At 40.6% G+C, this 14,126-nt stretch overlaps 1 non-coding gene across 1 annotated transcript; it reads right to left on the reverse strand.

Moving 5' to 3' along the window:
* Positions 1–4,290: 4,290 nt before the first annotated feature.
* Positions 4,291–4,393, reverse strand: LOC126007565 (U6 spliceosomal RNA). Its single transcript, XR_007495113.1, has one exon. It is a non-coding gene; the product is annotated as a U6 spliceosomal RNA (small nuclear RNA).
* Positions 4,394–14,126: the final 9,733 nt, after the last annotated feature.

Raw genomic sequence — 14,126 nt, forward strand, 5'->3', positions numbered from 1 at the left:
CTTTCCTTTTTTCCTTTCCCTTTTCCTTCCCCTTTTCCTTCCCCTTTTTCCTTTTCCTTTTTCTTCCCCTCCCTTCCCCCTTCCCCCTCCCCTTTCCCCTTCCCCCTCCCCTTTCCCCTTCCCCCTCCCCTTTCCCCTTCCCCCTCCCCCCCTCCCCTCCCTCCCCTCCCCCCCTCCCCTCCCCCCCTCCCCTCCCCTCCCCTCCCCTCCCCTTCCCTTCCCTTCCCTTCCCTTCCCTTCCCTTCCCTTCCCTTCCCTTCCCTTCCAACTGGAACAGCTGTGGCTTGGTCAAGTGTTGGTTAAGGAGCTTCCTTGTTGGTGGGTTTCATCAGATGGTCCCTTTGTTCGTGCTGAATGAAGCCTGTAAAGCTAAGTTGCAGGTTGAGATTTAGATTGGAATTGGGAAGGTTAGGGGTAGGTGGGAGCACAATGGAGAGGAAGGAAGCTGAAAGTAGTAAGTGTGAAGCTGCTGTGAAGTGAGAAGAAGGAAGGAGATTTCAGGGAAGGGCACACAGAGAGATGCTGCTATTCCTCTTACATAGAAGAGGATGCTGAATTTCAAAGGACTTAAGTGCTTTGTCGCAGATCAGACCACCAGTGAGTAGGTTACTTGACTAGGATTAGAATATATACCTGGGGGCCAGAGCCATAGCACAGCGGTAGGGCATTTGCTTTGCACTCGGCCACTACAGGACGGACCCTGGTTCGATTCTTGGCATTTCATATGGTACGCCGGGCCTGCCAGGAGTGATTTCTGAAAGCAGAACCAGGAGTAACCCCTGAGCGCCGCCGGGTGTCCCCCCCTCCCAAAGAATCTATACCTGGAAGTATTCTTTCAGGAGACCATAGTTTCTTAGATGATGATGATGATGATGATGATGATGGTGATGATGATGATGACTGGGCATGGTTCAATAAATTGTTGGTGGTGCTCAGGGCTTACTCCTGGCTCTCTGCTCAGAGATTACTCCGGGTGGGACTCAGAGGGTTTTATGTGGTGCCATGATTAAACCACCATTGGATTGGGTGCTGTGCAAGGCAAAGACCCAAACTGCTTTACTATCTCTCCAGTCAGCCCCCAACCCTCCTTTTTTAACCTTCTCATCTGATCTCATATGTCTGAATCCCTCTAATGCCTTTTTAGGAGGCGAAATCCAAACAGGTTGTTTAGAATGTCTTTTCTTTCTGGTTCCTTTTTTTTCCAATCCTCCCCCCACCCCCCCCCGCCCAGATAATTTGTAGAATCAGAGCAAAGCTGTGTGTAGTACATTTGCCTGGCTTATAGGGGGCGTTGCTGAGAGTCTGTCGAGAGGAGGGGATGGAGGCAGTGAAAGGGCTTTACAGTAGCCTGGCTTAGATCCCCTTCTCCCACTCACTGGCTCTTGGAGCTTTAGTAGCTGGCTAAATGTTTTAGGCTACTGCAGAAACCTTCAAGGCCCTACTGTTTGATGCTTCTAAATTTTTTTTTTTTTTTTTAGAAAGGTTGAATTTGACAGTGAACCTCATTTCTGTTCTTTAGGGAAGGTTTGATTGTGGAGAGCTTTCCATTTATCCAGGACCCTTTGTTCACATGCCAAAGTTGTCTGTCATTAACCAAGTGAAAATCATAGAAGACACAGAAAATTTTAAATGAGGGAAGGAGGAAGGGCAAGTCAAACAGTAACACTAGACTGGGCTCTTGCTTTTAGCAGATAATCCCCAATAATCCGCATAAAGTAAGAATGAAATGCCACAGTTATTAAATGCCCAGAGGTTTTTGCTTTTAATCCCCCTTTCCTTAAAAAGTTATCTGTTCCATATGCACAACCCACTTCCCACCCTCCCCCACCCCCTCCCTTACCACTTTTTCCCTAGTGCTAGAGAGATTCATTTATTCAAGGATTTATTTAGTGTCAATCAACAGCCCATCTGCCTTGCACCAAAAAAAAATGTTTTTAAGCAAAATATGGTCCCTTTCTGTTCTTTCAACAGAGAATGAGCACCCTTCCCCCACACTCCTCACTCACAGGCCTCCTTTTTCAATTATTCTGTGTGTAAGGCAAAGAAATTCTTTGCTTCAACTATGTTTCCTAAGCTTACCAAATCTAGGCTTTGTTCCTAGGCCCCTAAATTTCACTCCTCCAGAAACTCAAGTCTTTGAGGAGTGAGACTGGGCGCTCCCTGGTATTTTGTAAATCAATCTCTTTGAGTGCTTTTTCCACCTGTGAAGTCTTTTCAAAAGTCTTTATGATTCTGGATAAATACCAGGATGCAGGCTGCCAGAGGGGTCCCAATAAAGGTTATTTGCTCTTTCTTTAAGGCTATTTGCATGAATATTGGTCAGGATTTTTGCAAAGGGGTGATTAAAATCTGACAGCCACACTAAATAGTGATTAAAACAAGAAAATGTTAAGTGTCCCTGGCACAGGCTGCTGGGCATAGAGATAAAATCAGTGAAATTGGTGATTCTGATCACAAAAGAGTTTCTTTCCACATTAGTTTCTCTCTGTGGTTTTTCTAAATCAACCAGAGTAGGCTGCTTCTCAGCTTTATTGTGGGACCCGGGAAGCTGAGGAAAAGCTGGGAAACTGAACTCAGATACTGGATCATAAACAAATGTGTAAGCACTGCTTAAGAAGCAGAACATCGTAGCATAACATACGACATCTACCCAAGGAAAGCATTTGCCTGGCATTAGAGGTGGAGTGGAAGCAGTGGTAGGAAGTAGGAACATATTCTTTGTCTGAGAATCAGATAGTCACAATCCTTATTTTTAAACAGACGTTTTAAATAGGTGACCAAAAAAATGGAAATAAGGCTTCATTTTAATTCAGGGAAACTTGCCCCCACCTCACCAAAGATGAGAAGAGTCTTGTAATTGTGAGGTTCCAAAAGGAGTTATGGCATTTAAGACTTGGAAATGGAATCAGATGTAAAATCAGGTAGACGCTGGTAAAGATGGAGACTGAACATTTGGCTATACGGGGAGAGCAGAATAGTCAGCCTGGTAATCATGCCTGGCTGGCCTGGGGTCCACCTAATCAGCAGTCTCTGGGAGGCTTGTTTATACTGCAGATGCCCCAGATGTATTGAATCAGTGCCTGGAAGTGGACTGAGCTCCAGAGTTGAACTTTTCAGGTATCTCTGATGTACATTGATATTTGAAAATTATTGCTTTAGAACTCGTAAAACTGGTCTTACCTGTTGCAACTTGAAATTACAAAAACATAATCATTCATTGATTCTAGCAAATGCATGCTTTTTTTTTTTTTATCATTATAGCAATGCTTATTTGGGTTTCTGCTTCACAAAAGAACAAAAACGAAAAACAAACAAACAAACAAAAACAACAGAATTTGTGGGGTGGGGGGAGAAAAACAAAACAAAACAAAACAAAAAAACAACCCAGAATTTGTCAGGGCCCCTGTTCAACCAATAGAAGATCTCCACATTTAGATTCCAGATGGAGACTCTGACCAGTGTTTCATATATTTCTCCTGAATCTACCTTATTTCCCCTTTCTCTATTTTACACTGACATTCCTAGCATTTTCCCCAAATAGCAGAAACAACATATAAACAAAACTTTTAAAAACGTTTATTTATCATAAGAGTTGTTTACTTTTTAATTTACCAAGACATTAAAATATATCCTCGATTCCATCATGTTTATATAAAATAAAGATCCTACTAGCAGTAATTTCAAAAAAAGACCAAGGATGTGCTAATTCATTTATAAATTCATCATATATTACACTTTTTTCTCTACCTTGTCATATTTTTTTTCAGAAGTATTGGTGTATAAAGCTGTATTTTCCAAAGCAATGCAAATTGATTAATTGAGGGAACAATTGTCTAAAGAGAAATCTTCTCTGCTTAGGTAAGGAGAAAAAAAACACATTTGAGGGCCGGAGTGATAGCACAGCGGTAGGGCATTTGCTTTGCAAATGAGCCTGCCAGTGGTAATTTCTGAGCGAAGAACCAGGAGTAACCCCCATGTGTTGCCAGGTGTGTCCCAAAAACAAACCAAAAAAAAAAAAAAAAAAAAAGAAAAACAATTTGAGATTAGTTCAAGATGGATTTTAAGTTCTAGAGTATTTAACATTAAAGGGTTAAGAATTTTTTTGGGGGGGACCATACCTAGCTGCTCCTGCCTGTGTACTCAGCAATCACTCCTGGTGATGCTCAGAGAACCATATGCAATGCTAAGAATCAAACTGGGGTTGATGACATGCAAGGCGAACTTTCTAGCCATGGTGGTATCTCTCTGGCACTCCTATTATTATTATTAATTATTATTATTATTATTTCTTTTAATATGGAATGCTTCACGAATTTGCGTGTCATCCTTGCACAGAGGCCATACTAATCTCTGTATCGTTCAGTTTTAGTATATGTACTGCCGAAGTGAGCACCCCTCCCATTATTTTCGATTGCTACATGCTTATTATGTTCCATTTAACTCTACAAGGTTGAGAAATACCTTAACACATGGTAACTGAAGTACAGAGAGATTAAATTAACTTGTCAAAAACCACTATCATAGAGCTCTCAACTGAAAATTTCCGGAGCTGACCACAAAGTCAATGGTCACTCTTTGGACCTCCTTTCACTCTTGATCTGGAATATTAGGACAATCATGTTTGCTACTTATATCTAGGACTTCCAATGTGCCAGGATCTACAGGAAGTACTTGACATTCATCAACTATTTTACTTTTTTAGAATAAACCTAAGGCAAGTACTCATGTTGGCACTACAGATAAGAAACACAAGTCCTTGGGACCCAAGTGATAGCACAGTGGGTAGGATGTTTGCCTTGCATGCAACTGACCTGGGTTCAATCCTCAGCATCCCATATGTCCCCCAAGCCTGCCAGGAGTAATTTCTGAGTGCAGAACTAGAAGTAACCCCTGAGTGCTGCCAGGTTGGTCCCAAAACAAAACAAAAACAAACCAACCAATCAAACAAACAAAAAAAATGTAAATCCAGAGAAATCCAACCATTTACAAGCTAGGATTTAATCCAAGGTTTATTTTAAAGTACAGATTCTTGCCACTCTATGGAAATAGTCTTGGAATAATTTCTGACCTGGCTTCCATACTGGCCAGTATCATATGGTAGAATTTTCCTTTCTTCCAGGACATTACAGGCATCTTCAAGGAGGAAACTGCACTCTCCAAGCAAGTGAAAGCAGAGATTAACAGATGGGAATATATTAAGCTGAGAAGCTTCTGCACCTCAAAGGAAATAGTGCCCAGGATACAAGAGCCACCCACTGAGTGGGAGAAACTATTCACCCAATACCCATCAGATAAGGGGCTAATCTCCAAAATATACAAGGCACTGACAGAACTTTACAAGAAAAAAACATCTAATCCCATCAAAAAATGGGGAGAAGAAATGAACAGACACTTTGACAAAGAAGAAATACAAATGGCCAAAAGACACATGAAAAAGTGCTCCACATCACTAATCATCAGGGAGATGCAAATCAAAACAACGATGAGATACCACCTCACACCACAGAGAATGGCACACATCACAAAGAATGAGAATAAACAGTGTTGGCGGGGATGTGGAGAGAAAGGAACTCTTATCCACTGCTGGTGGGAATGCCATCTAGTTCAACCTTTATGGAAAGCGATATGGAGATTCCTCCAAAAACTGGAAATCGAGCTCCCATACGATCCAGCTATACCACTCCTAGGAATATACCCTAGGAACACAAAAATACAATACAAAAACCCCTTCCTTACACCTATATTCATTGCAGCACTATTTACCATAGCAAGACTCTGGAAACAACCAAGATGCCCTTCAACAGACGAATGGCTAAAGAAACTGTGGTATATATATATACACAATGGAATATTATGCAGCTGTCAGGAGAGATGAAGTCATGAAATTTTCCTATACATGGATGTACACGGAATCTATTATGCTGAGTGAAATAAGTCAGAGAGAGAGAGATGCAGAATGGTCTCACTCATCTATGGGTTTTAAGAAAAATGAAAGACATTCTTGCAATAATAATTTTCAGACACAAAAGAGAAAAGAGCTGGAAGTTCCAGCTCACCTCAGGAAGCTCACCACAAAGAGTGATGAGTTTAGTTAGAGAAATAACTACATTTAAACTTTCCTAATAATGAGAATGTATGAGGGAAATGGAGAGCCTGTTTAGAGTACAGGCGGGGGTCGGGTGGGGAGGAGGGAGACTTGGGACATTGGTGATGGGAATGTTGCACTGGTGATGGGTGGTGTTCTTTACATGACTGAAACCCAAACACAATCATGTATGTAATCAAGGTGTTTAAATAAAAAAAAAGGATTTTCCTTTCTTTAATTCTTTCTGCTTTTATGTATCTCTCGACTCAAACATACTGCATTTAGTTGACACACACTCTACATAGACTCTCCTTCATTTCAAGCTACTAGTTGTCTTCTCTGTATCAAAGGAAAAAAGAGGTCCTAGCAGAGGCTTTTGGGTTGACAAGGGCCCTAAAGCCAACAGAGTGAGGTGGTGGTGGATGGTGAGGGTGAGAGATGAATATTTAATTGACAGAGACAAAGGCTAGTTCTGATCATGCTGATGCGTGTGCAAAGATTTCTAATTAGAGTAGAATCTGGGCAATCTAAAACTCCTTTGGGCTGGATCAATAATACAATGGGTAGGGTGTTTATCTTGCTCACTGCTGACTTGGGTTTGATCCTTGGCATCCCATATGGTACAGAGTACAGCTGGGGTAATTCCTGAATTCAGAATCAGGAGTAACCACTGGATGTGGCCAAAATCTCCCCCCCCCCCCAAAAAAAAACACAGGACTTGGCTTAGTCATGGCTCTGTGCTTAGAAATTCTCTTTGTCAAACTTGAATCAGGTATGGACAAGGCAAACACTTTAAGTGTGGTATCTATTTTAAAACACTTTATACAAATCTTTCTTTGACTTGGAAGGTATTCAGTTCTGTCTGGGATACATGAAGGAGAAAACATTGAGCAGATATTCCAGGTTTCAGGTACAAGTTTTAAAGTTTATTGAGTTCTTATTACATAACAGGCACAGGGAATATTGATCAATTTTATTTTTTGTTTGTTTCTCCCACATACCCTATTGGGATGACCAAAGAGAATATGTTTTTCTGGGGTTGTCTTGGATTTAAAATGAGTTTCCAATGGGAAAACCGCTCAGTTCTGGGTAAACCAGGATGTCTGTTCACTCTGGCAGATGTTTAACTCAAGATCTTTATCTTCCAGAAACTCACAGTCCATATCACATACAAAAGATAGAGGAAAACAAGTAAATCAAGGGTGACAATTCAGTAGGTTGGATGTAGTCTTTTTTTCAGCAGGAAATGTCAGTTTGATAATATTTTGTGTTCATATATATTATAGAAGTGATGTCATTTGTTATAAACTCTGAGCCTTCACTCCTTAATGAAGTGCATTAATGAAAATGGAGATTATGGCAGGACTTATAATTCAAGGAAAGTTTTGCCTGAAATAAATTATTCTCTCCCTGAATCACTTACACTCGTCATCCAGTCTAAGATTTTTCTGCAGCTATCATGTACGAAGTATGCATGGCATTGTCTATAGCAGTGCTTTAAAATAAAAATATAATGCAAGCTATTTATGTGATAATTTTTCCCTCAGTGGTCACATTTTTCAAAATTGTAAGGTAGAAAAGATAGCTCAAAGGGCTAGAGTTCATATTTTGTGTGTGTGAGGACTATGTTTGATCCCTGTTAGTACATGGTTTGATCCCTGTTAGTACATGGTGGCAGAATAACACCAGGAGTGATTCCCAGCATGGTGCTGGACATAACCACTAAGTGTAGCACCAAAACAACAACAAAAGATATAAGGAGGGGTGGGAGCGGTGGCGCAGCGGTAGGGCATTTGCCTTGCATGTGGCTGACCTAGGACTGACCGTTCGATCTCCTGGTATCCCCCGAGCCAGGAGCAATTGTTGAGTGCAGAGCCAGGAGTAGCCCCTGAGCATCACCAGGTATGATTTCCCCCCAAAAATTGTAAATGAGCTAGTCTACTTTTAGGTACTGTCATTAGAATCTAAAGTAATCAGATTTCAAGTACCTAATAGCTGAAGGTCATTATTTTAGGAGGTACAGATTGACACAAAGCTAAGAGGAACATAGAAAAAAAAATAGTTAAAGATTATTAAATTAAAAACCAAAACGGATGGACTTTGAGAAGGAAAGTATTTACTTCTGGATAGGTTTTGGACTCTGTAGTCATTTGAACGGAAGCAGGTAAAGGTCCCTGGGTGGCTTACATGGTAGGGAGGAGAGAGGTGGCAGCTCCAAGAAGAGAACCTGCTGCTTTTCCTACACTTAAGCCACCAGCAACCAGGAACAGCTGGGAAATCTAGGACCAATAAAGTCTGCAGTGAGCTCTTGATGGCACAGATCTCAAGTCTCACCAGCCCCATTAAGGGACCATTTGGTCTGCCCTTGCCACCTGACTTCTCAGGGAGCAAGGAATTGTTCTTTGCAGGAAAGGAAGGTACACTCCTAGACTTTGCCCATAATGTCCATCACCTTCTCTCACAAAAAAAAGAATTTCAGGAGGAGACAAGCAGTGAAATAAAACATGTTTTATTTGGAAATTCTGAGGAAGGGAAGAGAGAAGAGAGAAGAATGCTTTTATTTATTTATTTTTAGTTTTTGGGCTATACCCCATTACACTCAGGGATTACTCCTGTCTCTGCCCTCAGAAATTACTCCTGGCAAGTGCTGGGGACTATATAGGATGTAACTCTAATCGGTTGCATGCAAGGCAAATGCCCCATCCACCTTGTATTACTCCAGCCCCTGAAAGTAATGCTCTTAAGAGAACACATGGACTTCTTCAGAGGTGGAGAGCTTGGTACACAACTGTGCATGAAAATAGGAAAGTATGAAATACACATCTCAAGAGGGGAGATATAGATAACATGTGCATATGGGTACCAGGGAGCATATGTGCATTCTCCTTCTGTTCCAAGTTGGTTTTAGTGGTCGGCAACCTTTTTATTCAACTGAGCCAAATCTCGCCGAAACCCCAATTGAAATTTATTTTGAGAGCCACACAGGGCGCACACTGACAGAGGCTAGAAGCAGAGTCCTGACTCCTGGAGCAGTCGCCTGGCACACAGAAGAGCCAAATTAAAAGTGTAAAGAGCCACATGTGGCTCGCGAGTCACAGGTTGCCGACCACTGGACAGCGTTTCTCCCAACCTGCCCCCACATAGGACTTTCTACTTAGGTCAGAGTCCTGTTGTTAGGGTTGTTTCCAAGAGGTTAGTTGATGGTCTTGTTTCTTGACATTCCTTGACATTCCTTCTCTGGTCTTTGTTCTCTTGGAAAGGGGTCTAGTCTTTGCTGGATCTGTTCTGGCTCCAGTTTAAGATCTTATCATTCCTTAGTCAGTAATTGATTTGGTTTTTGTGTGTGGGTTTTGCTTGCTTGCTTGTTTGTTGTTGTTTGCCACACCTGACAGCACTCAGGAGTTACTCCTGGCAGAAATCGCTCCTGGCAGGCTCAAGGGACTATATGGGATGCTGGCAATCAAACTGGAGTCTGTCCAGGGTTGGCCATGTGCAAGGTAAATGCCCTACCGCTCTGCTATCACTCCGACCCACAGACTTTTTAAGTTTTTAAGACTAGCTGGTTTTATTACTTTCCAGAATTCATTGTCCTGGGTGGGAAGTCTGTTTCTATCCACTTGCCTGATTCAGGACCACTTACCTCTTTTCACTACGACTCAACTGAGATGCACACAGATATTACGATGCTCAGTAGAGGGGAAAAGGTACAAAACAGGACAGCACTACACCTTGTTTCCAGTGCCACAGCCCTGCCGAATGCACATTGAAGGAGCATTTGTACACTAGGTTTCAAGTTTGCAACATACAAGGCATCTCTAGGCCTCTGAAAGGAGCATCATGAAGTTTGCAAAACGAATTATAATTTAAATTCTTGAACATCATATAAAACACATTGTTGCATGTGCCTTATAGCATGTGCATAATGGGAAGAGAATTGTGAAACCCAGTAAGCAATGAACTGATGTACTTTCCTAAAGACTGCAACAAACAAACAAAAATAAAGATGATGGTGATAAAGGTACTGAGAAAACACCGAATGAGAGTGGGTATAGTACACCTAGTCTTCTGCTAAGTGGGTTTTCAAAAACCCACAATGAATATCCAATTTTTAAAAGTATTTAAAATTTTCCTTTATTGTTTTTTCACACATTCCCACCTTTATTTATTAATGTCCTTATTTAAAATTTATTTTGAATCATCAGTTACAATGTTGTTTATGATTGAATTTCAGTTCTACAATGTCCAACATCAATCCCTTTACAAGAGCACATTTCCTGAGTTTATTTCCTATCCTCCCCCCTTCTCCTTAACTGCCCCTATGGCAGACAATATTTTTTTAAATAGATTTTATTTTATTTAAGTTACTGTGATTTACTTTTTTTTTTAAATTAACATCTTTATTTAAGCAGCATGATTACAAACATATTTGTAGTTGAGTTTCAGTCATACAAAGGTATATCCCCCTTCACCAATGCAACCTTCCCACCAACAATGACCCCCATCTCCCTCCTCCCCCATCCCCTGCCTGTCTTTAAGTCAGGCATTCTCTCACTTACTACCTTTGTCATGAGAGTTGTTGGTGTAGTTATTTCTCTAACTGCACTCATCATTCTTTGTGGTAAGCTTCATAGAGCTGGTCCTTCCAGCTCTTGTCTTTATTGTCTCTGGGTATTATTGCCATATTGTTTTTTATTCTTCTTAAATTTCACAGATGAGTGAGATTATTCTGTGTCTACCTCTCTCCCTTTGACTTATTTCACTAAGCATAATAGTTTCTATGTCTATCCCTGTACAGGAAAATTTCATGACTATATTTTTCCTGATGGCTGCATAGTATTGCATTGTGTATAGTACCACAGTTTCTTCAGCCACTCATATTAATGATGAATTTGAAAAGGTCCTTTTGGAAGGTATGAATGAATTCATAAATATCCATTTGGGCCTGGGATTTTGTTATTTTTTTTGGAAGACTTGATTACCATTTCAATTTCCTCAATAGTGATTGATCTGTTCAGGTGTTCCAAATCATATTGGTTTCGATATTGAGTAGTTATAGGAGTTTACGAATTTATTCATTCCTTCTAGATTCTCTTGTTTTGTGGTATAGAATCTCAAAGTAATCTCCGATTATCCTTTGAATTTCTATGGTGTCTGTTGTAAAACTCCCTTTCATTTCTGATTTGCATTATTAGAGTTATCACTCACTTTTTGTGAGTCTTGCTAATGGTTCATTGATTTTCTTAATTTTTTCAAAGAATTAATTCTTCTGGGCCTGGAGAGATAGCGCAGCGGCGTTTGCCTTGCAAGCAGCCGATCCAGGACCAAAGGTGGTTGGTTTGAATCCCGGTGTCCCATATGGTCCCCTGTGCTGCCAGGAGCTATTTCTGAGTAGACAGCCAGGAGTAACCCCTGAGCAATGCCAGGTGTGGCCCCCCCCCCAAAAAAAAAAGAATTAATTCTTCTACTCACTAATCTTTTAAAAGTTTTTAGGCTTCCAGTTCATTAATTTTTTTTTTTTTTTTTTTTGGTTTTTGGGTCACACCCGGCGATGCTCAGGGGTTACTCCTGGCTGTCTGCTCAGAAATAGCTCCTGGCAGGCACGGGGGACCATATGGGACACCGGGATTCGAACCAACCACCTTTGGTCCTGGATCGGCTGCTTGCAAGGCAAACACCGCTGTGCTATCTCTCCGGGCCCTCCAGTTCATTAATTAATGCTCTAAGTTTTATTTTCTTTCTAACTGATTTTGACTCATTTTCTTGGTCATTTTCTAGTTTTAAATCTGTGCTGTTAGTTTATGTAGGCTTTTTTTTTTTTTTTTTTTTTTTTTTTTTTTTTTTTTTTTTACTGATGAGTGCTTGCTGCAATTCTATAACTTTTCCTCTTGATTCTGCTTTTGCTGATATCTATAAATTCTGATAGCTTTTGTCCTCATTCTCATTTATTTCCAGGAATCTTTTGATTTTTTTCCTCTCTTTTTTTTCTCTCTGATCCACTTGTTGTTCAATAGTGAGCTGTTTAATTTCCAGGTATTAAGGTTATTTTACTCTTTCTGTTTGTAATTCACTTTTAGTGAATCTTGGTCTGAGAAGATAATTGATACAATTTCTATCCTCTTGGTTTTATAAAAGAATGTTTTATGGCCCATCATGCGATCTATATTGGAGAATGTTACATGTACAACAGATAGTAATATGTATTTTGGTTTTAAGGGATGAAAAACCATTAATATATATATATGAAATATATATATAATATATATATAAAATGAAAGGAAGGGCATTAATATATATATATTATTTATTTTCATATATATATTAATGCCCTTCCTTTCATTTCGTCTCTCTATCTCTCTCTCTCTTTTTTTTTTTTTTTTGGTTTTTTGGCTACACCCATTTGAGGCTCAGGGGTTACTCTAAGCACTCAGAAATTGCCCCTGGCTTGGGGGGACCACATAGGATGCCGGGATTTGAACTACCATCCTTCTGCATGTAAGGCAAACACCCTACCTCCATGCTATCTCTCCGGCCCCCATTTTCATTTTTTTTATTTATTTTATTTATTTTATTTTTTGGGGTTTTTGGGCCACACCCGGCTATGCTCAGGGGTTACTCCTGGCTGTCTGCTCAGAAATAGCTCCTGGCAGGCACAGGGGACCACATGGGACACTGGGATTCGAACCAACCACCTTTGGTCCTGGATCGGCTGCTTGCAAGGCAAACACCACTGTGCTATCTCTCCGGGCCCCAAGTGTTGTGCATTCATCTTTATTTTCTGTAAGCATCTTAGATCTTTTTTTTTTTTTCTACTTTATTCTAGAAACAAATGTTCAACACATTGTTCTTTTTATTATGGATTAATTTTCAAACATTGAGTTTTCCTTGGTTGGAGCAGAAATTGAAAAAATGCTTACCAGAAGTGATTAAGTTGGATTAATCAAAGGTGCTATAAGAATAAGGTTTTTGGTGTAAGTTCTTGCTAAAGGAACTCAGAAAAATGCTTATGAATCAGTGAGGATCTACCTAAGTAGTGATAGCCTTTTGGAATAGTACAGCCTTTTTGAACCTGGACTGGGTAGGGAATGTGTGTGTGTGGCACAGGTGGAGGAAGAAAATAGTCTAGGTAGCAAATATGTTGAACCTTTTAGTCACTGAAGTCATAGTTGGTTAATGTTCAGCAGCTTGTGCTTGGTTTGGTACCTCTAATTAGTGTCACGGAGTTCAGGAAGCAGAGAAGGGAGACAAGGAAAGTGACTCTGTCCCCTTGCATTCTTAAAATTATGCCTGCTTGGGAGCTTTCAACTTTGGCTTGTCATGGGAAATTATGAACTTAAGGACAAGTTAATCACAGATTCTCTATAGTTGTACCTGGATTTTGAAGGTTCAGGAGACCTCCCAGCTAATATCCACAATGGGATAAAAGACATGACTGAAAGCAGGTGAGTTCATGTCCTTGCTTGAGGGCAGTGGTGGCAGTGGTATTTGTGTGTATAGAGGGAAGACCATGCAACAGATCCTGGTCACTGTACCAAAGCTTTCACTAAAACCAGAGTGTCCTTAGGCATCATTTAATTTATCCATCTCTCTATCCCCACTCTGTTGGTAGAGAGAGGCCTTTGGGTTGGTCCTCATATTGCCTTCTAATTAGATGTCTCTCAATTGGTTCCTTTGGTTTTCTTGTTAAAAAGATGTTTCCCCATTGCCTCCTATCTGACTTTTTCCCCTCCCCTTGGAGGTGGGCTTTGCTTATCCCAATAAAGGCTACTCAGGGGCCTGGAGGAGCGACTGACATCTTAGCTTGTGGTTCCACGTGGTGAAACAACTGGCTTGCAGTGTGAGTTTCTGGCCTGCTATTCTTTCACAACTCCGAGGATTACTTCCCGTGTCAGAATTGCTACTGGAGTTATGTCTCTTGTCCTACCTGGACTTGGGGAATGGGGATCCCTCTCTCTCTCTAGGGATTGTAGAACACACAACCCACCATTTCACATAACTCCCTTAATCTTTTGACGATAGAAAAGTCTTGACTGAAAAGTGCTAT

Source organism: Suncus etruscus, chromosome 4, assembly GCF_024139225.1.
Source record: "Suncus etruscus isolate mSunEtr1 chromosome 4, mSunEtr1.pri.cur, whole genome shotgun sequence".
In the NCBI taxonomy this organism is placed as follows: domain Eukaryota; kingdom Metazoa; phylum Chordata; class Mammalia; order Eulipotyphla; family Soricidae; genus Suncus; species Suncus etruscus.